At 50.7% G+C, this 15,663-nt stretch overlaps 47 non-coding genes across 47 annotated transcripts; all 47 read right to left on the bottom strand.

Annotated features, from left to right (window-relative positions):
• Nucleotides 1-2: 2 nt before the first annotated feature.
• LOC145082222 (5S ribosomal RNA) lies at nucleotides 3-121 on the bottom strand. Its single transcript, XR_013696750.1, has one exon. It is a non-coding gene; the product is annotated as a 5S ribosomal RNA (ribosomal RNA).
• A 218-nt stretch (nucleotides 122-339) lies between these two features.
• On the bottom strand, nucleotides 340-458 carry LOC145083903 (5S ribosomal RNA). The gene has a single exon (XR_013698366.1). It is a non-coding gene; the product is annotated as a 5S ribosomal RNA (ribosomal RNA).
• A 218-nt stretch (nucleotides 459-676) lies between these two features.
• Nucleotides 677-795, bottom strand: LOC145082221 (5S ribosomal RNA). The gene has a single exon (XR_013696749.1). It is a non-coding gene; the product is annotated as a 5S ribosomal RNA (ribosomal RNA).
• A 218-nt stretch (nucleotides 796-1,013) lies between these two features.
• On the bottom strand, nucleotides 1,014-1,132 carry LOC145082220 (5S ribosomal RNA). Its single transcript, XR_013696748.1, has one exon. It is a non-coding gene; the product is annotated as a 5S ribosomal RNA (ribosomal RNA).
• A 218-nt stretch (nucleotides 1,133-1,350) lies between these two features.
• On the bottom strand, nucleotides 1,351-1,469 carry LOC145083875 (5S ribosomal RNA). Its single transcript, XR_013698335.1, has one exon. It is a non-coding gene; the product is annotated as a 5S ribosomal RNA (ribosomal RNA).
• Nucleotides 1,470-1,687: 218 nt separating this feature from the next.
• On the bottom strand, nucleotides 1,688-1,806 carry LOC145082219 (5S ribosomal RNA). The gene has a single exon (XR_013696747.1). It is a non-coding gene; the product is annotated as a 5S ribosomal RNA (ribosomal RNA).
• Nucleotides 1,807-2,024: 218 nt separating this feature from the next.
• LOC145082218 (5S ribosomal RNA) lies at nucleotides 2,025-2,143 on the bottom strand. Its single transcript, XR_013696746.1, has one exon. It is a non-coding gene; the product is annotated as a 5S ribosomal RNA (ribosomal RNA).
• Nucleotides 2,144-2,360: 217 nt separating this feature from the next.
• LOC145084572 (5S ribosomal RNA) lies at nucleotides 2,361-2,479 on the bottom strand. Its single transcript, XR_013699013.1, has one exon. It is a non-coding gene; the product is annotated as a 5S ribosomal RNA (ribosomal RNA).
• A 218-nt stretch (nucleotides 2,480-2,697) lies between these two features.
• On the bottom strand, nucleotides 2,698-2,816 carry LOC145082216 (5S ribosomal RNA). Its single transcript, XR_013696744.1, has one exon. It is a non-coding gene; the product is annotated as a 5S ribosomal RNA (ribosomal RNA).
• A 218-nt stretch (nucleotides 2,817-3,034) lies between these two features.
• LOC145084545 (5S ribosomal RNA) lies at nucleotides 3,035-3,153 on the bottom strand. Its single transcript, XR_013698987.1, has one exon. It is a non-coding gene; the product is annotated as a 5S ribosomal RNA (ribosomal RNA).
• Nucleotides 3,154-3,370: 217 nt separating this feature from the next.
• On the bottom strand, nucleotides 3,371-3,489 carry LOC145083873 (5S ribosomal RNA). Its single transcript, XR_013698332.1, has one exon. It is a non-coding gene; the product is annotated as a 5S ribosomal RNA (ribosomal RNA).
• A 218-nt stretch (nucleotides 3,490-3,707) lies between these two features.
• On the bottom strand, nucleotides 3,708-3,826 carry LOC145082215 (5S ribosomal RNA). The gene has a single exon (XR_013696743.1). It is a non-coding gene; the product is annotated as a 5S ribosomal RNA (ribosomal RNA).
• A 218-nt stretch (nucleotides 3,827-4,044) lies between these two features.
• On the bottom strand, nucleotides 4,045-4,163 carry LOC145082214 (5S ribosomal RNA). Its single transcript, XR_013696742.1, has one exon. It is a non-coding gene; the product is annotated as a 5S ribosomal RNA (ribosomal RNA).
• A 218-nt stretch (nucleotides 4,164-4,381) lies between these two features.
• Nucleotides 4,382-4,500, bottom strand: LOC145084569 (5S ribosomal RNA). Its single transcript, XR_013699011.1, has one exon. It is a non-coding gene; the product is annotated as a 5S ribosomal RNA (ribosomal RNA).
• A 218-nt stretch (nucleotides 4,501-4,718) lies between these two features.
• LOC145082212 (5S ribosomal RNA) lies at nucleotides 4,719-4,837 on the bottom strand. The gene has a single exon (XR_013696741.1). It is a non-coding gene; the product is annotated as a 5S ribosomal RNA (ribosomal RNA).
• A 218-nt stretch (nucleotides 4,838-5,055) lies between these two features.
• On the bottom strand, nucleotides 5,056-5,174 carry LOC145084544 (5S ribosomal RNA). Its single transcript, XR_013698986.1, has one exon. It is a non-coding gene; the product is annotated as a 5S ribosomal RNA (ribosomal RNA).
• Nucleotides 5,175-5,392: 218 nt separating this feature from the next.
• On the bottom strand, nucleotides 5,393-5,511 carry LOC145082211 (5S ribosomal RNA). Its single transcript, XR_013696740.1, has one exon. It is a non-coding gene; the product is annotated as a 5S ribosomal RNA (ribosomal RNA).
• Nucleotides 5,512-5,729: 218 nt separating this feature from the next.
• On the bottom strand, nucleotides 5,730-5,848 carry LOC145082209 (5S ribosomal RNA). Its single transcript, XR_013696738.1, has one exon. It is a non-coding gene; the product is annotated as a 5S ribosomal RNA (ribosomal RNA).
• Nucleotides 5,849-6,066: 218 nt separating this feature from the next.
• Nucleotides 6,067-6,185, bottom strand: LOC145084568 (5S ribosomal RNA). The gene has a single exon (XR_013699010.1). It is a non-coding gene; the product is annotated as a 5S ribosomal RNA (ribosomal RNA).
• Nucleotides 6,186-6,403: 218 nt separating this feature from the next.
• Nucleotides 6,404-6,522, bottom strand: LOC145082208 (5S ribosomal RNA). The gene has a single exon (XR_013696737.1). It is a non-coding gene; the product is annotated as a 5S ribosomal RNA (ribosomal RNA).
• Nucleotides 6,523-6,740: 218 nt separating this feature from the next.
• Nucleotides 6,741-6,859, bottom strand: LOC145084543 (5S ribosomal RNA). Its single transcript, XR_013698985.1, has one exon. It is a non-coding gene; the product is annotated as a 5S ribosomal RNA (ribosomal RNA).
• A 218-nt stretch (nucleotides 6,860-7,077) lies between these two features.
• On the bottom strand, nucleotides 7,078-7,196 carry LOC145082207 (5S ribosomal RNA). The gene has a single exon (XR_013696736.1). It is a non-coding gene; the product is annotated as a 5S ribosomal RNA (ribosomal RNA).
• Nucleotides 7,197-7,413: 217 nt separating this feature from the next.
• LOC145082206 (5S ribosomal RNA) lies at nucleotides 7,414-7,532 on the bottom strand. Its single transcript, XR_013696735.1, has one exon. It is a non-coding gene; the product is annotated as a 5S ribosomal RNA (ribosomal RNA).
• Nucleotides 7,533-7,750: 218 nt separating this feature from the next.
• Nucleotides 7,751-7,869, bottom strand: LOC145082205 (5S ribosomal RNA). The gene has a single exon (XR_013696734.1). It is a non-coding gene; the product is annotated as a 5S ribosomal RNA (ribosomal RNA).
• A 218-nt stretch (nucleotides 7,870-8,087) lies between these two features.
• LOC145083336 (5S ribosomal RNA) lies at nucleotides 8,088-8,206 on the bottom strand. Its single transcript, XR_013697810.1, has one exon. It is a non-coding gene; the product is annotated as a 5S ribosomal RNA (ribosomal RNA).
• Nucleotides 8,207-8,424: 218 nt separating this feature from the next.
• On the bottom strand, nucleotides 8,425-8,543 carry LOC145082204 (5S ribosomal RNA). Its single transcript, XR_013696733.1, has one exon. It is a non-coding gene; the product is annotated as a 5S ribosomal RNA (ribosomal RNA).
• Nucleotides 8,544-8,762: 219 nt separating this feature from the next.
• LOC145082795 (5S ribosomal RNA) lies at nucleotides 8,763-8,881 on the bottom strand. The gene has a single exon (XR_013697295.1). It is a non-coding gene; the product is annotated as a 5S ribosomal RNA (ribosomal RNA).
• A 218-nt stretch (nucleotides 8,882-9,099) lies between these two features.
• Nucleotides 9,100-9,218, bottom strand: LOC145082203 (5S ribosomal RNA). Its single transcript, XR_013696732.1, has one exon. It is a non-coding gene; the product is annotated as a 5S ribosomal RNA (ribosomal RNA).
• A 217-nt stretch (nucleotides 9,219-9,435) lies between these two features.
• LOC145082202 (5S ribosomal RNA) lies at nucleotides 9,436-9,554 on the bottom strand. Its single transcript, XR_013696731.1, has one exon. It is a non-coding gene; the product is annotated as a 5S ribosomal RNA (ribosomal RNA).
• Nucleotides 9,555-9,773: 219 nt separating this feature from the next.
• LOC145082201 (5S ribosomal RNA) lies at nucleotides 9,774-9,892 on the bottom strand. Its single transcript, XR_013696730.1, has one exon. It is a non-coding gene; the product is annotated as a 5S ribosomal RNA (ribosomal RNA).
• Nucleotides 9,893-10,110: 218 nt separating this feature from the next.
• On the bottom strand, nucleotides 10,111-10,229 carry LOC145082200 (5S ribosomal RNA). Its single transcript, XR_013696729.1, has one exon. It is a non-coding gene; the product is annotated as a 5S ribosomal RNA (ribosomal RNA).
• Nucleotides 10,230-10,446: 217 nt separating this feature from the next.
• Nucleotides 10,447-10,565, bottom strand: LOC145082198 (5S ribosomal RNA). Its single transcript, XR_013696727.1, has one exon. It is a non-coding gene; the product is annotated as a 5S ribosomal RNA (ribosomal RNA).
• Nucleotides 10,566-10,783: 218 nt separating this feature from the next.
• Nucleotides 10,784-10,902, bottom strand: LOC145084567 (5S ribosomal RNA). The gene has a single exon (XR_013699009.1). It is a non-coding gene; the product is annotated as a 5S ribosomal RNA (ribosomal RNA).
• Nucleotides 10,903-11,120: 218 nt separating this feature from the next.
• LOC145083638 (5S ribosomal RNA) lies at nucleotides 11,121-11,239 on the bottom strand. The gene has a single exon (XR_013698106.1). It is a non-coding gene; the product is annotated as a 5S ribosomal RNA (ribosomal RNA).
• Nucleotides 11,240-11,457: 218 nt separating this feature from the next.
• LOC145084542 (5S ribosomal RNA) lies at nucleotides 11,458-11,576 on the bottom strand. Its single transcript, XR_013698984.1, has one exon. It is a non-coding gene; the product is annotated as a 5S ribosomal RNA (ribosomal RNA).
• A 218-nt stretch (nucleotides 11,577-11,794) lies between these two features.
• LOC145084540 (5S ribosomal RNA) lies at nucleotides 11,795-11,913 on the bottom strand. The gene has a single exon (XR_013698982.1). It is a non-coding gene; the product is annotated as a 5S ribosomal RNA (ribosomal RNA).
• Nucleotides 11,914-12,131: 218 nt separating this feature from the next.
• On the bottom strand, nucleotides 12,132-12,250 carry LOC145082196 (5S ribosomal RNA). The gene has a single exon (XR_013696726.1). It is a non-coding gene; the product is annotated as a 5S ribosomal RNA (ribosomal RNA).
• Nucleotides 12,251-12,467: 217 nt separating this feature from the next.
• On the bottom strand, nucleotides 12,468-12,586 carry LOC145082195 (5S ribosomal RNA). The gene has a single exon (XR_013696725.1). It is a non-coding gene; the product is annotated as a 5S ribosomal RNA (ribosomal RNA).
• Nucleotides 12,587-12,804: 218 nt separating this feature from the next.
• LOC145082194 (5S ribosomal RNA) lies at nucleotides 12,805-12,923 on the bottom strand. The gene has a single exon (XR_013696724.1). It is a non-coding gene; the product is annotated as a 5S ribosomal RNA (ribosomal RNA).
• Nucleotides 12,924-13,141: 218 nt separating this feature from the next.
• On the bottom strand, nucleotides 13,142-13,260 carry LOC145083334 (5S ribosomal RNA). The gene has a single exon (XR_013697808.1). It is a non-coding gene; the product is annotated as a 5S ribosomal RNA (ribosomal RNA).
• A 218-nt stretch (nucleotides 13,261-13,478) lies between these two features.
• Nucleotides 13,479-13,597, bottom strand: LOC145082193 (5S ribosomal RNA). Its single transcript, XR_013696723.1, has one exon. It is a non-coding gene; the product is annotated as a 5S ribosomal RNA (ribosomal RNA).
• Nucleotides 13,598-13,816: 219 nt separating this feature from the next.
• LOC145082794 (5S ribosomal RNA) lies at nucleotides 13,817-13,935 on the bottom strand. Its single transcript, XR_013697294.1, has one exon. It is a non-coding gene; the product is annotated as a 5S ribosomal RNA (ribosomal RNA).
• Nucleotides 13,936-14,153: 218 nt separating this feature from the next.
• On the bottom strand, nucleotides 14,154-14,272 carry LOC145082192 (5S ribosomal RNA). Its single transcript, XR_013696722.1, has one exon. It is a non-coding gene; the product is annotated as a 5S ribosomal RNA (ribosomal RNA).
• Nucleotides 14,273-14,489: 217 nt separating this feature from the next.
• LOC145082190 (5S ribosomal RNA) lies at nucleotides 14,490-14,608 on the bottom strand. Its single transcript, XR_013696721.1, has one exon. It is a non-coding gene; the product is annotated as a 5S ribosomal RNA (ribosomal RNA).
• Nucleotides 14,609-14,827: 219 nt separating this feature from the next.
• On the bottom strand, nucleotides 14,828-14,946 carry LOC145082189 (5S ribosomal RNA). The gene has a single exon (XR_013696720.1). It is a non-coding gene; the product is annotated as a 5S ribosomal RNA (ribosomal RNA).
• A 218-nt stretch (nucleotides 14,947-15,164) lies between these two features.
• On the bottom strand, nucleotides 15,165-15,283 carry LOC145082188 (5S ribosomal RNA). The gene has a single exon (XR_013696719.1). It is a non-coding gene; the product is annotated as a 5S ribosomal RNA (ribosomal RNA).
• Nucleotides 15,284-15,501: 218 nt separating this feature from the next.
• On the bottom strand, nucleotides 15,502-15,620 carry LOC145082187 (5S ribosomal RNA). The gene has a single exon (XR_013696718.1). It is a non-coding gene; the product is annotated as a 5S ribosomal RNA (ribosomal RNA).
• Between the last annotated feature and the right edge of the window lie 43 nt (nucleotides 15,621-15,663).

Genomic DNA, 15,663 nt, shown 5'->3' with positions numbered 1-15,663 from the left:
AGGGGGTGCAACACGAGGACTTCCCAGGGGGTCACCCATCCTAGTACTACTCTCGCCCAAGCACGCTTAACTGCGGAGTTCTGATGGGATCCGGTGCATTAGTGCTGGTATGATCGCACCCGAAATACTATCCATGCTTATTGTTTTTATGTCTTACAAGACGCAGAACGTCGTTTGCTTTCGAACGCGAGGCGTGGGACCCACGTGAGGGATCGGCTCCGTTCGGGAAACGCGGAAACAATCAACGATGAACCGGATGCCGCCCGAGCATAGACATAGCAAGAAAGAAAAAAAAAACGCACCTAAAACCTAAAAAAACGCAAACGGGCAACGAAAAAGGGGGTGCAACACGAGGACTTCCCAGGGGGTCACCCATCCTAGTACTACTCTCGCCCAAGCACGCTTAACTGCGGAGTTCTGATGGGATCCGATGCATTAGTGCTGGTATGATCGCACCCGAAATACTATCCATGCTTATTGTTTTTATGTCTTACAGGACGCAGAACGTCGTTTGCTTTCGTACGCGAGGCGTGGGACCCACGTGAGGGATCGGCTCCGTTCGGGAAACGCGGAAACAATCAACGATGAACCGGATGCCGCCCGAGCATAGACATAGCAAGAAAGAAAAAAAAAACGCACCTAAAACCTAAAAAAACGCAAACGGGCAACGAAAAAGGGGGTGCAACACGAGGACTTCCCAGGGGGTCACCCATCCTAGTACTACTCTCGCCCAAGCACGCTTAACTGCGGAGTTCTGATGGGATCCGGTGCATTAGTGCTGGTATGATCGCACCCGAAATACTATCCATGCTTATTGTTTTTATGTCTTACAAGACGCAGAACGTCGTTTGCTTTCGTACGCGAGGCGTGGGACCCACGTGAGGGATCGGCTCCGTTCGGGAAACGCGGAAACAATCAACGATGAACCGGATGCCGCCCGAGCATAGACATAGCAAGAAAGAAAAAAAAAACGCACCTAAAACCTAAAAAAACGCAAACGGGCAACGAAAAAGGGGGTGCAACACGAGGACTTCCCAGGGGGTCACCCATCCTAGTACTACTCTCGCCCAAGCACGCTTAACTGCGGAGTTCTGATGGGATCCGGTGCATTAGTGCTGGTATGATCGCACCCGAAATACTATCCATGCTTATTGTTTTTATGTCTTACAAGACGCAGAACGTCGTTTGCTTTCGTACGCGAGGCGTGGGACCCACGTGAGGGATCGGCTCCGTTCGGGAAACGCGGAAACAATCAACGATGAACTGGATGCCGCCCGAGCATAGATATAGCAAGAAAGAAAAAAAAAACGCACCTAAAACCTAAAAAAACGCAAACGGGCAACGAAAAAGGGGGTGCAACACGAGGACTTCCCAGGGGGTCACCCATCCTAGTACTACTCTCGCCCAAGCACGCTTACCTGCGGAGTTCTGATGGGATCCGGTGCATTAGTGCTGGTATGATCGCACCCGAAATACTATCCATGCTTATTGTTTTTATGTCTTACAAGACGCAGAACGTCGTTTGCTTTCGTACGCGAGGCGTGGGACCCACGTGAGGGATCGGCTCCGTTCGGGAAACGCGGAAACAATCAACGATGAACCGGATGCCGCCCGAGCATAGACATAGCAAGAAAGAAAAAAAAAACGCACCTAAAACCTAAAAAAACACAAACGGGCAACGAAAAAGGGGGTGCAACACGAGGACTTCCCAGGGGGTCACCCATCCTAGTACTACTCTCGCCCAAGCACGCTTAACTGCGGAGTTCTGATGGGATCCGGTGCATTAGTGCTGGTATGATCGCACCCGAAATACTATCCATGCTTATTGTTTTTATGTCTTACAAGACGCAGAACGTCGTTTGCTTTCGAACGCGAGGCGTGGGACCCACGTGAGGGATCGGCTCCGTTCGGGAAACGCGGAAACAATCAACGATGAACCGGATGCCGCCCGAGCATAGACATAGCAAGAAAGAAAAAAAAAACGCACCTAAAACCTAAAAAAACGCAAACGGGCAACGAAAAAGGGGGTGCAACACGAGGACTTCCCAGGGGGTCACCCATCCTAGTACTACTCTCGCCCAAGCACGCTTAACTGCGGAGTTCTGATGGGATCCGGTGCATTAGTGCTGGTATGATCGCACCCGAAATACTATCCATGCTTATTGTTTTTATGTCTTACAAGACGCAGAACGTCGTTTGCTTTCGAACGCGAGGCGTGGGACCCACGTGAGGGATCGGCTCCGTTCGGGAAACGCGGAAACAATCAACGATGAACCGGATGCCGCCCGAGCATAGACATAGCAAGAAAGAAAAAAAAACGCACCTAAAACCTAAAAAAACGCAAACGGGCAACGAAAAAGGGGGTGCAACACGAGGACTTCCCAGGGGGTCACCCATCCTAGTACTACTCTCGCCCAAGCACGCTTAACTGCGGAGTTCTGATGGGATCCGGTGCATTAGGGCTGGTATGATCGCACCCGAAATACTATCCATGCTTATTGTTTTTATGTCTTACAAGACGCAGAACGTCGTTTGCTTTCGTACGCGAGGCGTGGGACCCACGTGAGGGATCGGCTCCGTTCGGGAAACGCGGAAACAATCAACGATGAACCGGATGCCGCCCGAGCATAGACATAGCAAGAAAGAAAAAAAAAACGCACCTAAAACCTAAAAAAACGCAAACGGGCAACGAAAAAGGGGGTGCAACACGAGGACTTCCCAGGGGGTCACCCATCCTAGTACTACTCTCGCCCAAGCACGCTTAACTGCGGAGTTCTGATGGGATCCGGTGCATTAGTGCTGGTATGATCGCACCCGAAATACTATCCATGCTTATTGTTTTTATGTCTTACAAGACGCAGAACGTCGTTTGCTTTCGTACGCGAGGCGTGGGACCCACGTGAGGGATCGGCTCCGTTCGGGAAACGCGGAAACAATCAACGATGAACCGGATGCCGCCCGAGCATAGACATAGCAAGAAAGAAAAAAAAAACGCACCTAAAACCTAAAAAAACGCAAACGGGCAACGAAAAAGGGGGTGCAACACGAGGACTTCCCAGGGGGTCACCCATCCTAGTACTACTCTCGCCCAAGCACGCTTAACTGCGGATTTCTGATGGGATCCGGTGCATTAGTGCTGGTATGATCGCACCCGAAATACTATCCATGCTTATTGTTTTTATGTCTTACAAGACGCAGAACGTCGTTTGCTTTCGAACGCGAGGCGTGGGACCCACGTGAGGGATCGGCTCCGTTCGGGAAACGCGGAAACAATCAACGATGAACCGGATGCCGCCCGAGCATAGACATAGCAAGAAAGAAAAAAAAACGCACCTAAAACCTAAAAAAACGCAAACGGGCAACGAAAAAGGGGGTGCAACACGAGGACTTCCCAGGGGGTCACCCATCCTAGTACTACTCTCGCCCAAGCACGCTTACCTGCGGAGTTCTGATGGGATCCGGTGCATTAGTGCTGGTATGATCGCACCCGAAATACTATCCATGCTTATTGTTTTTATGTCTTACAAGACGCAGAACGTCGTTTGCTTTCGTACGCGAGGCGTGGGACCCACGTGAGGGATCGGCTCCGTTCGGGAAACGCGGAAACAATCAACGATGAACCGGATGCCGCCCGAGCATAGACATAGCAAGAAAGAAAAAAAAAACGCACCTAAAACCTAAAAAAACACAAACGGGCAACGAAAAAGGGGGTGCAACACGAGGACTTCCCAGGGGGTCACCCATCCTAGTACTACTCTCGCCCAAGCACGCTTAACTGCGGAGTTCTGATGGGATCCGGTGCATTAGTGCTGGTATGATCGCACCCGAAATACTATCCATGCTTATTGTTTTTATGTCTTACAAGACGCAGAACGTCGTTTGCTTTCGAACGCGAGGCGTGGGACCCACGTGAGGGATCGGCTCCGTTCGGGAAACGCGGAAACAATCAACGATGAACCGGATGCCGCCCGAGCATAGACATAGCAAGAAAGAAAAAAAAAACGCACCTAAAACCTAAAAAAACGCAAACGGGCAACGAAAAAGGGGGTGCAACACGAGGACTTCCCAGGGGGTCACCCATCCTAGTACTACTCTCGCCCAAGCACGCTTAACTGCGGAGTTCTGATGGGATCCGGTGCATTAGTGCTGGTATGATCGCACCCGAAATACTATCCATGCTTATTGTTTTTATGTCTTACAAGACGCAGAACGTCGTTTGCTTTCGAACGCGAGGCGTGGGACCCACGTGAGGGATCGGCTCCGTTCGGGAAACGCGGAAACAATCAACGATGAACCGGATGCCGCCCGAGCATAGACATAGCAAGAAAGAAAAAAAAAACGCACCTAAAACCTAAAAAAACGCAAACGGGCAACGAAAAAGGGGGTGCAACACGAGGACTTCCCAGGGGGTCACCCATCCTAGTACTACTCTCGCCCAAGCACGCTTAACTGCGGAGTTCTGATGGGATCCGGTGCATTAGGGCTGGTATGATCGCACCCGAAATACTATCCATGCTTATTGTTTTTATGTCTTACAAGACGCAGAACGTCGTTTGCTTTCGTACGCGAGGCGTGGGACCCACGTGAGGGATCGGCTCCGTTCGGGAAACGCGGAAACAATCAACGATGAACCGGATGCCGCCCGAGCATAGACATAGCAAGAAAGAAAAAAAAAACGCACCTAAAACCTAAAAAAACGCAAACGGGCAACGAAAAAGGGGGTGCAACACGAGGACTTCCCAGGGGGTCACCCATCCTAGTACTACTCTCGCCCAAGCACGCTTAACTGCGGAGTTCTGATGGGATCCGGTGCATTAGTGCTGGTATGATCGCACCCGAAATACTATCCATGCTTATTGTTTTTATGTCTTACAAGACGCAGAACGTCGTTTGCTTTCGTACGCGAGGCGTGGGACCCACGTGAGGGATCGGCTCCGTTCGGGAAACGCGGAAACAATCAACGATGAACCGGATGCCGCCCGAGCATAGACATAGCAAGAAAGAAAAAAAAAACGCACCTAAAACCTAAAAAAACGCAAACGGGCAACGAAAAAGGGGGTGCAACACGAGGACTTCCCAGGGGGTCACCCATCCTAGTACTACTCTCGCCCAAGCACGCTTAACTGCGGATTTCTGATGGGATCCGGTGCATTAGTGCTGGTATGATCGCACCCGAAATACTATCCATGCTTATTGTTTTTATGTCTTACAAGACGCAGAACGTCGTTTGCTTTCGAACGCGAGGCGTGGGACCCACGTGAGGGATCGGCTCCGTTCGGGAAACGCGGAAACAATCAACGATGAACCGGATGCCGCCCGAGCATAGACATAGCAAGAAAGAAAAAAAAAACGCACCTAAAACCTAAAAAAACGCAAACGGGCAACGAAAAAGGGGGTGCAACACGAGGACTTCCCAGGGGGTCACCCATCCTAGTACTACTCTCGCCCAAGCACGCTTAACTGCGGAGTTCTGATGGGATCCGGTGCATTAGTGCTGGTATGATCGCACCCGAAATACTATCCATGCTTATTGTTTTTATGTCTTACAAGACGCAGAACGTCGTTTGCTTTCGTACGCGAGGCGTGGGACCCACGTGAGGGATCGGCTCCGTTCGGGAAACGCGGAAACAATCAACGATGAACCGGATGCCGCCCGAGCATAGACATAGCAAGAAAGAAAAAAAAAACGCACCTAAAACCTAAAAAAACGCAAACGGGCAACGAAAAAGGGGGTGCAACACGAGGACTTCCCAGGGGGTCACCCATCCTAGTACTACTCTCGCCCAAGCACGCTTAACTGCGGAGTTCTGATGGGATCCGGTGCATTAGTGCTGGTATGATCGCACCCGAAATACTATCCATGCTTATTGTTTTTATGTCTTACAAGACGCAGAACGTCGTTTGCTTTCGAACGCGAGGCGTGGGACCCACGTGAGGGATCGGCTCCGTTCGGGAAACGCGGAAACAATCAACGATGAACCGGATGCCGCCCGAGCATAGACATAGCAAGAAAGAAAAAAAAAACGCACCTAAAACCTAAAAAAACGCAAACGGGCAACGAAAAAGGGGGTGCAACACGAGGACTTCCCAGGGGGTCACCCATCCTAGTACTACTCTCGCCCAAGCACGCTTAACTGCGGAGTTCTGATGGGATCCGGTGCATTAGGGCTGGTATGATCGCACCCGAAATACTATCCATGCTTATTGTTTTTATGTCTTACAAGACGCAGAACGTCGTTTGCTTTCGTACGCGAGGCGTGGGACCCACGTGAGGGATCGGCTCCGTTCGGGAAACGCGGAAACAATCAACGATGAACCGGATGCCGCCCGAGCATAGACATAGCAAGAAAGAAAAAAAAAACGCACCTAAAACCTAAAAAAACGCAAACGGGCAACGAAAAAGGGGGTGCAACACGAGGACTTCCCAGGGGGTCACCCATCCTAGTACTACTCTCGCCCAAGCACGCTTAACTGCGGAGTTCTGATGGGATCCGGTGCATTAGTGCTGGTATGATCGCACCCGAAATACTATCCATGCTTATTGTTTTTATGTCTTACAAGACGCAGAACGTCGTTTGCTTTCGTACGCGAGGCGTGGGACCCACGTGAGGGATCGGCTCCGTTCGGGAAACGCGGAAACAATCAACGATGAACCGGATGCCGCCCGAGCATAGACATAGCAAGAAAGAAAAAAAAAACGCACCTAAAACCTAAAAAAACGCAAACGGGCAACGAAAAAGGGGGTGCAACACGAGGACTTCCCAGGGGGTCACCCATCCTAGTACTACTCTCGCCCAAGCACGCTTAACTGCGGATTTCTGATGGGATCCGGTGCATTAGTGCTGGTATGATCGCACCCGAAATACTATCCATGCTTATTGTTTTTATGTCTTACAAGACGCAGAACGTCGTTTGCTTTCGAACGCGAGGCGTGGGACCCACGTGAGGGATCGGCTCCGTTCGGGAAACGCGGAAACAATCAACGATGAACCGGATGCCGCCCGAGCATAGACATAGCAAGAAAGAAAAAAAAAACGCACCTAAAACCTAAAAAAACGCAAACGGGCAACGAAAAAGGGGGTGCAACACGAGGACTTCCCAGGGGGTCACCCATCCTAGTACTACTCTCGCCCAAGCACGCTTAACTGCGGAGTTCTGATGGGATCCGGTGCATTAGTGCTGGTATGATCGCACCCGAAATACTATCCATGCTTATTGTTTTTATGTCTTACAAGACGCAGAACGTCGTTTGCTTTCGTACGCGAGGCGTGGGACCCACGTGAGGGATCGGCTCCGTTCGGGAAACGCGGAAACAATCAACGATGAACCGGATGCCGCCCGAGCATAGACATAGCAAGAAAGAAAAAAAAACGCACCTAAAACCTAAAAAAACGCAAACGGGCAACGAAAAAGGGGGTGCAACACGAGGACTTCCCAGGGGGTCACCCATCCTAGTACTACTCTCGCCCAAGCACGCTTAACTGCGGAGTTCTGATGGGATCCGGTGCATTAGTGCTGGTATGATCGCACCCGAAATACTATCCATGCTTATTGTTTTTATGTCTTACAAGACGCAGAACGTCGTTTGCTTTCGTACGCGAGGCGTGGGACCCACGTGAGGGATCGGCTCCGTTCGGGAAACGCGGAAACAATCAACGATGAACCGGATGCCGCCCGAGCATAGACATAGCAAGAAAGAAGAAAAAAACGCACCTAAAACCTAAAAAAACGCAAACGGGCAACGAAAAAGGGGGTGCAACACGAGGACTTCCCAGGGGGTCACCCATCCTAGTACTACTCTCGCCCAAGCACGCTTAACTGCGGAGTTCTGATGGGATCCGGTGCATTAGTGCTGGTATGATCGCACCCGAAATACTATCCATGCTTATTGTTTTTATGTCTTACAAGACGCAGAACGTCGTTTGCTTTCGAACGCGAGGCGTGGGACCCACGTGAGGGATCGGCTCCGTTCGGGAAACGCGGAAACAATCAACGATGAACCGGATGCCGCCCGAGCATAGACATAGCAAGAAAGAAAAAAAAAACGCACCTAAAACCTAAAAAAACGCAAACGGGCAACGAAAAAGGGGGTGCAACACGAGGACTTCCCAGGGGGTCACCCATCCTAGTACTACTCTCGCCCAAGCACGCTTAACTGCGGAGTTCTGATGGGATCCAGTGCATTAGTGCTGGTATGATCGCACCCGAAATACTATCCATGCTTATTGTTTTTATGTCTTACAAGACGCAGAACGTCGTTTGCTTTCGTACGCGAGGCGTGGGACCCACGTGAGGGATCGGCTCCGTTCGGGAAACGCGGAAACAATCAACGATGAACCGGATGCCGCCCGAGCATAGACATAGCAAGAAAGAAAAAAAAAACGCACCTAAAACCTAAAAAAACGCAAACGGGCAACGAAAAAGGGGGTGCAACACGAGGACTTCCCAGGGGGTCACCCATCCTAGTACTACTCTCGCCCAAGCACGCTTAACTGCGGAGTTCTGATGGGATCCGGTGCATTAGTGCTGGTATGATCGCACCCGAAATACTATCCATGCTTATTGTTTTTATGTCTTACAAGACGCAGAACGTCGTTTGCTTTCGTACGCGAGGCGTGGGACCCACGTGAGGGATCGGCTCCGTTCGGGAAACGCGGAAACAATCAACGATGAACCGGATGCCGCCCGAGCATAGACATAGCAAGAAAAGAAAAAAAAAACGCACCTAAAACCTAAAAAAACGCAAACGGGCAACGAAAAAGGGGGTGCAACACGAGGACTTCCCAGGGGGTCACCCATCCTAGTACTACTCTCGCCCAAGCACGCTTAACTACGGAGTTCTGATGGGATCCGGTGCATTAGTGCTGGTATGATCGCACCCGAAATACTATCGATGCTTATTGTTTTTATGTCTTACAAGACGCAGAACGTCGTTTGCTTTCGAACGCGAGGCGTGGGACCCACGTGAGGGATCGGCTCCGTTCGGGAAACGCGGAAACAATCAACGATGAACCGGATGCCGCCCGAGCATAGACATAGCAAGAAAGAAAAAAAAAACGCACCTAAAACCTAAAAAAACGCAAACGGGCAACGAAAAAGGGGGTGCAACACGAGGACTTCCCAGGGGGTCACCCATCCTAGTACTACTCTCGCCCAAGCACGCTTAACTGCGGAGTTCTGATGGGATCCGGTGCATTAGTGCTGGTATGATCGCACCCGAAATACTATCCATGCTTATTGTTTTTATGTCTTACAAGACGCAGAACGTCGTTTGCTTTCGTACGCGAGGCGTGGGACCCACGTGAGGGATCGGCTCCGTTCGGGAAACGCGGAAACAATCAACGATGAACCGGATGCCGCCCGAGCATAGACATAGCAAGAAAGAAAAAAAAACGCACCTAAAACCTAAAAAAACGCAAACGGGCAACGAAAAAGGGGGTGCAACACGAGGACTTCCCAGGGGGTCACCCATCCTAGTACTACTCTCGCCCAAGCACGCTTAACTGCGGAGTTCTGATGGGATCCGGTGCATTAGTGCTGGTATGATCGCACCCGAAATACTATCCATGCTTATTGTTTTTATGTCTTACAAGACGCAGAACGTCGTTTGCTTTCGAACGCGAGGCGTGGGACCCACGTGAGGGATCGGCTCCGTTCGGGAAACGCGGAAACAATCAACGATGAACCGGATGCCGCCCGAGCATAGACATAGCAAGAAAGAAAAAAAAAAACGCACCTAAAACCTAAAAAAACGCAAACGGGCAACGAAAAAGGGGGTGCAACACGAGGACTTCCCAGGGGGTCACCCATCCTAGTACTACTCTCGCCCAAGCACGCTTAACTGCGGAGTTCTGATGGGATCCGGTGCATTAGTGCTGGTATGATCGCACCCGAAATACTATCCATGCTTATTGTTTTTATGTCTTACAAGACGCAGAACGTCGTTTGCTTTCGAACGCGAGGCGTGGGACCCACGTGAGGGATCGGCTCCGTTCGGGAAACGCGGAAACAATCAACGATGAACCGGATGCCGCCCGAGCATAGACATAGCAAGAAAGAAAAAAAAAACGCACCTAAAACCTAAAAAAACGCAAACGGGCAACGAAAATGGGGGTGCAACACGAGGACTTCCCAGGGGGTCACCCATCCTAGTACTACTCTCGCCCAAGCACGCTTAACTGCGGAGTTCTGATGGGATCCGGTGCATTAGTGCTGGTATGATCGCACCCGAAATACTATCCATGCTTATTGTTTTTATGTCTTACAAGACGCAGAACGTCGTTTGCTTTCGTACGCGAGGCGTGGGACCCACGTGAGGGATCGGCTCCGTTCGGGAAACGCGGAAACAATCAACGATGAACCGGATGCCGCCCGAGCATAGACATAGCAAGAAAGAAAAAAAAACGCACCTAAAACCTAAAAAAACGCAAACGGGCAACGAAAAAGGGGGTGCAACACGAGGACTTCCCAGGGGGTCACCCATCCTAGTACTACTCTCGCCCAAGCACGCTTAACTGCGGAGTTCTGATGGGATCCGGTGCATTAGTGCTGGTATGATCGCACCCGAAATACTATCCATGCTTATTGTTTTTATGTCTTACAAGACGCAGAACGTCGTTTGCTTTCGAACGCGAGGCGTGGGACCCACGTGAGGGATCGGCTCCGTTCGGGAAACGCGGAAACAATCAACGATGAACCGGATGCCGCCCGAGCATAGACATAGCAAGAAAGAAAAAAAAAACGCACCTAAAACCTAAAAAAACGCAAACGGGCAACGAAAAAGGGGGTGCAACACGAGGACTTCCCAGGGGGTCACCCATCCTAGTACTACTCTCGCCCAAGCACGCTTAACTGCGGAGTTCTGATGGGATCCGGTGCATTAGGGCTGGTATGATCGCACCCGAAATACTATCCATGCTTATTGTTTTTATGTCTTACAAGACGCAGAACGTCGTTTGCTTTCGTACGCGAGGCGTGGGACCCACGTGAGGGATCGGCTCCGTTCGGGAAACGCGGAAACAATCAACGATGAACCGGATGCCGCCCGAGCATAGACATAGCAAGAAAGAAAAAAAAAACGCACCTAAAACCTAAAAAAACGCAAACGGGCAACGAAAAAGGGGGTGCAACACGAGGACTTCCCAGGGGGTCACCCATCCTAGTACTACTCTCGCCCAAGCACGCTTAACTGCAGAGTTCTGATGGGATCCGGTGCATTAGTGCTGGTATGATCGCACCCGAAATACTATCCATGCTTATTGTTTTTATGTCTTACAAGACGCAGAACGTCGTTTGCTTTCGTACGCGAGGCGTGGGACCCACGTGAGGGATCGGCTCCGTTCGGGAAACGCGGAAACAATCAACGATGAACCGGATGCCGCCCGAGCATAGACATAGCAAGAAAGAAAAAAAAAACGCACCTAAAACCTAAAAAAACGCAAACGGGCAACGAAAAAGGGGGTGCAACACGAGGACTTCCCAGGGGGTCACCCATCCTAGTACTACTCTCGCCCAAGCACGCTTAACTGCGGATTTCTGATGGGATCCGGTGCATTAGTGCTGGTATGATCGCACCCGAAATACTATACATGCTTATTGTTTTTATGTCTTACAAGACGCAGAACGTCGTTTGCTTTCGAACGCGAGGCGTGGGACCCACGTGAGGGATCGGCTCCGTTCGGGAAACGCGGAAACAATCAACGATGAACCGGATGCCGCCCGAGCATAGACATAGCAAGAAAGAAAAAAAAAACGCACCTAAAACCTAAAAAAACGCAAACGGGCAACGAAAAAGGGGGTGCAACACGAGGACTTCCCAGGGGGTCACCCATCCTAGTACTACTCTCGCCCAAGCACGCTTAACTGCGGATTTCTGATGGGATCCGGTGCATTAGTGCTGGTATGATCGCACCCGAAATACTATCCATGCTTATTGTTTTTATGTCTTACAAGACGCAGAACGTCGTTTGCTTTCGAACGCGAGGCGTGGGACCCACGTGAGGGATCGGCTCCGTTCGGGAAACGCGGAAACAATCAACGATGAACCGGATGCCGCCCGAGCATAGACATAGCAAGAAAGAAAAAAAAAACGCACCTAAAACCTAAAAAAACGCAAACGGGCAACGAAAAAGGGGGTGCAACACGAGGACTTCCCAGGGGGTCACCCATCCTAGTACTACTCTCGCCCAAGCACGCTTAACTGCGGAGTTCTGATGGGATCCGGTGCATTAGTGCTGGTATGATCGCACCCGAAATACTATCCATGCTTATTGTTTTTATGTCTTACAAGACGCAGAACGTCGTTTGCTTTCGTACGCGAGGCGTGGGACCCACGTGAGGGATCGGCTCCGTTCGGGAAACGCGGAAACAATCAACGATGAACCGGATGCCGCCCGAGCATAGACATAGCAAGAAAGAAAAAAAAACGCACCTAAAACCTAAAAAAACGCAAACGGGCAACGAAAAAGGGGGTGCAACACGAGGACTTCCCAGGGGGTCACCCATCCTAGTACTACTCTCGCCCAAGCACGCTTAACTGCGGAGTTCTGATGGGATCCGGTGCATTAGTGCTGGTATGATCGCACCCGAAATACTATCCATGCTTATTGTTTTTATGTCTTACAAGACGCAGAACGTCGTTTGCTTTCGTACGCGAGGCGTGGGACCCACGTGAGGGATCGGCTCCGTTCGGGAAACGCGGAAACAATCAACGATGAACCGGATGCCGCCCGAGCATAGACATAGCAAGAAAGAAAAAAAAAACGCACCTAAAACCTAAAAAAACGCAAACGGGCAACGAAAAAGGGGGTGCAACACGAGGACTTCCCAGGGGGTCACCCATCCTAGTACTACTCTCGCCCAAGCACGCTTAACTGCGGAGTTCTGATGGGATCCGGTGCATTAGTGCTGGTATGATCGCACCCGAAATACTATCCATGCTTATTGTTTTTATGTCTTACAAGACGCAGAACGTCGTTTGCTTTCGAACGCGAGGCGTGGGACCCACGTGAGGGATCGGCTCCGTTCGGGAAACGCGGAAACAATCAACGATGAACCGGATGCCGCCCGAGCATAGACATAGCAAGAAAGAAAAAAAAAACGCACCTAAAACCTAAAAAAACGCAAACGGGCAACGAAAAAGGGGGTGCAACACGAGGACTTCCCAGGGGGTCACCCATCCTAGTACTACTCTCGCCCAAGCACGCTTAACTGCGGAGTTCTGATGGGATCCAGTGCATTAGTGCTGGTATGATCGCACCCGAAATACTATCCATGCTTATTGTTTTTATGTCCTACAAGACGCAGAACGTCGTTTGCTTTCGTACGCGAGGCGTGGGACCCACGTGAGGGATCGGCTCCGTTCGGGAAACGCGGAAACAATCAACGATGAACCGGATGCCGCCCGAGCATAGACATAGCAAGAAAGAAAAAAAAAACGCACCTAAAACCTAAAAAAACGCAAACGGGCAACGAAAAAGGGGGTGCAACACGAGGACTTCCCAGGGGGTCACCCATCCTAGTACTACTCTCGCCCAAGCACGCTTAACTGCGGAGTTCTGATGGGATCCGGTGCATTAGTGCTGGTATGATCGCACCCGAAATACTATCCATGCTTATTGTTTTTATGTCTTACAAGACGCAGAACGTCGTTTGCTTTCGTACGCGAGGCGTGGGACCCACGTGAGGGATCGGCTCCGTTCGGGAAACGCGGAAACAATCAACGATGAACCGGATGCCGCCCGAGCATAGACATAGCAAGAAAAGAAAAAAAAAACGCACCTAAAACCTAAAAAAACGCAAACGGGCAACGAAAAAGGGGGTGCAACACGAGGACTTCCCAGGGGGTCACCCATCCTAGTACTACTCTCGCCCAAGCACGCTTAACTACGGAGTTCTGATGGGATCCGGTGCATTAGTGCTGGTATGATCGCACCCGAAATACTATCGATGCTTATTGTTTTTATGTCTTACAAGACGCAGAACGTCGTTTGCTTTCGAACGCGAGGCGTGGGACCCACGTGAGGGATCGGCTCCGTTCGGGAAACGCGGAAACAATCAACGATGAACCGGATGCCGCCCGAGCATAGACATAGCAAGAAAGAAAAAAAAAACGCACCTAAAACCTAAAAAAACGCAAACGGGCAACGAAAAAGGGGGTGCAACACGAGGACTTCCCAGGGGGTCACCCATCCTAGTACTACTCTCGCCCAAGCACGCTTAACTGCGGAGTTCTGATGGGATCCGGTGCATTAGTGCTGGTATGATCGCACCCGAAATACTATCCATGCTTATTGTTTTTATGTCTTACAAGACGCAGAACGTCGTTTGCTTTCGTACGCGAGGCGTGGGACCCACGTGAGGGATCGGCTCCGTTCGGGAAACGCGGAAACAATCAACGATGAACCGGATGCCGCCCGAGCATAGACATAGCAAGAAAGAAAAAAAAACGCACCTAAAACCTAAAAAAACGCAAACGGGCAACGAAAAAGGGGGTGCAACACGAGGACTTCCCAGGGGGTCACCCATCCTAGTACTACTCTCGCCCAAGCACGCTTAACTGCGGAGTTCTGATGGGATCCGGTGCATTAGTGCTGGTATGATCGCACCCGAAATACTATCCATGCTTATTGTTTTTATGTCTTACAAGACGCAGAACGTCGTTTGCTTTCGAACGCGAGGCGTGGGACCCACGTGAGGGATCGGCTCCGTTCGGGAAACGCGGAAACAATCAACGATGAACCGGATGCCGCCCGAGCATAGACATAGCAAGAAAGAAAAAAAAAAACGCACCTAAAACCTAAAAAAACGCAAACGGGCAACGAAAAAGGGGGTGCAACACGAGGACTTCCCAGGGGGTCACCCATCCTAGTACTACTCTCGCCCAAGCACGCTTAACTGCGGAGTTCTGATGGGATCCGGTGCATTAGTGCTGGTATGATCGCACCCGAAATACTATCCATGCTTATTGTTTTTATGTCTTACAAGACGCAGAACGTCGTTTGCTTTCGAACGCGAGGCGTGGGACCCACGTGAGGGATCGGCTCCGTTCGGGAAACGCGGAAACAATCAACGATGAACCGGATGCCGCCCGAGCATAGACATAGCAAGAAAGAAAAAAAAAACGCACCTAAAACCTAAAAAAACGCAAACGGGCAACGAAAATGGGGGTGCAACACGAGGACTTCCCAGGGGGTCACCCATCCTAGTACTACTCTCGCCCAAGCACGCTTAACTGCGGAGTTCTGATGGGATCCGGTGCATTAGTGCTGGTATGATCGCACCCGAAATACTATCCATGCTTATTGTTTTTATGTCTTACAAGACGCAGAACGTCGTTTGCTTTCGTACGCGAGGCGTGGGACCCACGTGAGGGATCGGCTCCGTTCGGGAAACGCGGAAACAATCAACGATGAACCGGATGCCGCCCGAGCATAGACATAGCAAGAAAGAAAAAAAAAACGCACCTAAAACCTAAAAAAACGCAAACGGGCAACGAAAAAGGGGGTGCAACACGAGGACTTCCCAGGGGGTCACCCATCCTAGTACTACTCTCGCCCAAGCACGCTTAACTGCGGAGTTCTGATGGGATCCGGTGCATTAGTGCTGGTATGATCGCACCCGAAATACTATCCATGCTTATTGTTTTTATGTCTTACAAGACGC

The sequence above is a fragment of the Lactuca serriola genome, chromosome 1 (assembly GCF_051521515.1).
Source record: "Lactuca serriola cultivar US96UC23 chromosome 1, Lser_US96UC23_V15, whole genome shotgun sequence".
NCBI lineage: Eukaryota > Viridiplantae > Streptophyta > Magnoliopsida > Asterales > Asteraceae > Lactuca > Lactuca serriola.
Note: the sequence above shows the minus strand (reverse complement) of the source record. Positions and strands in the feature narration are given on the sequence as shown.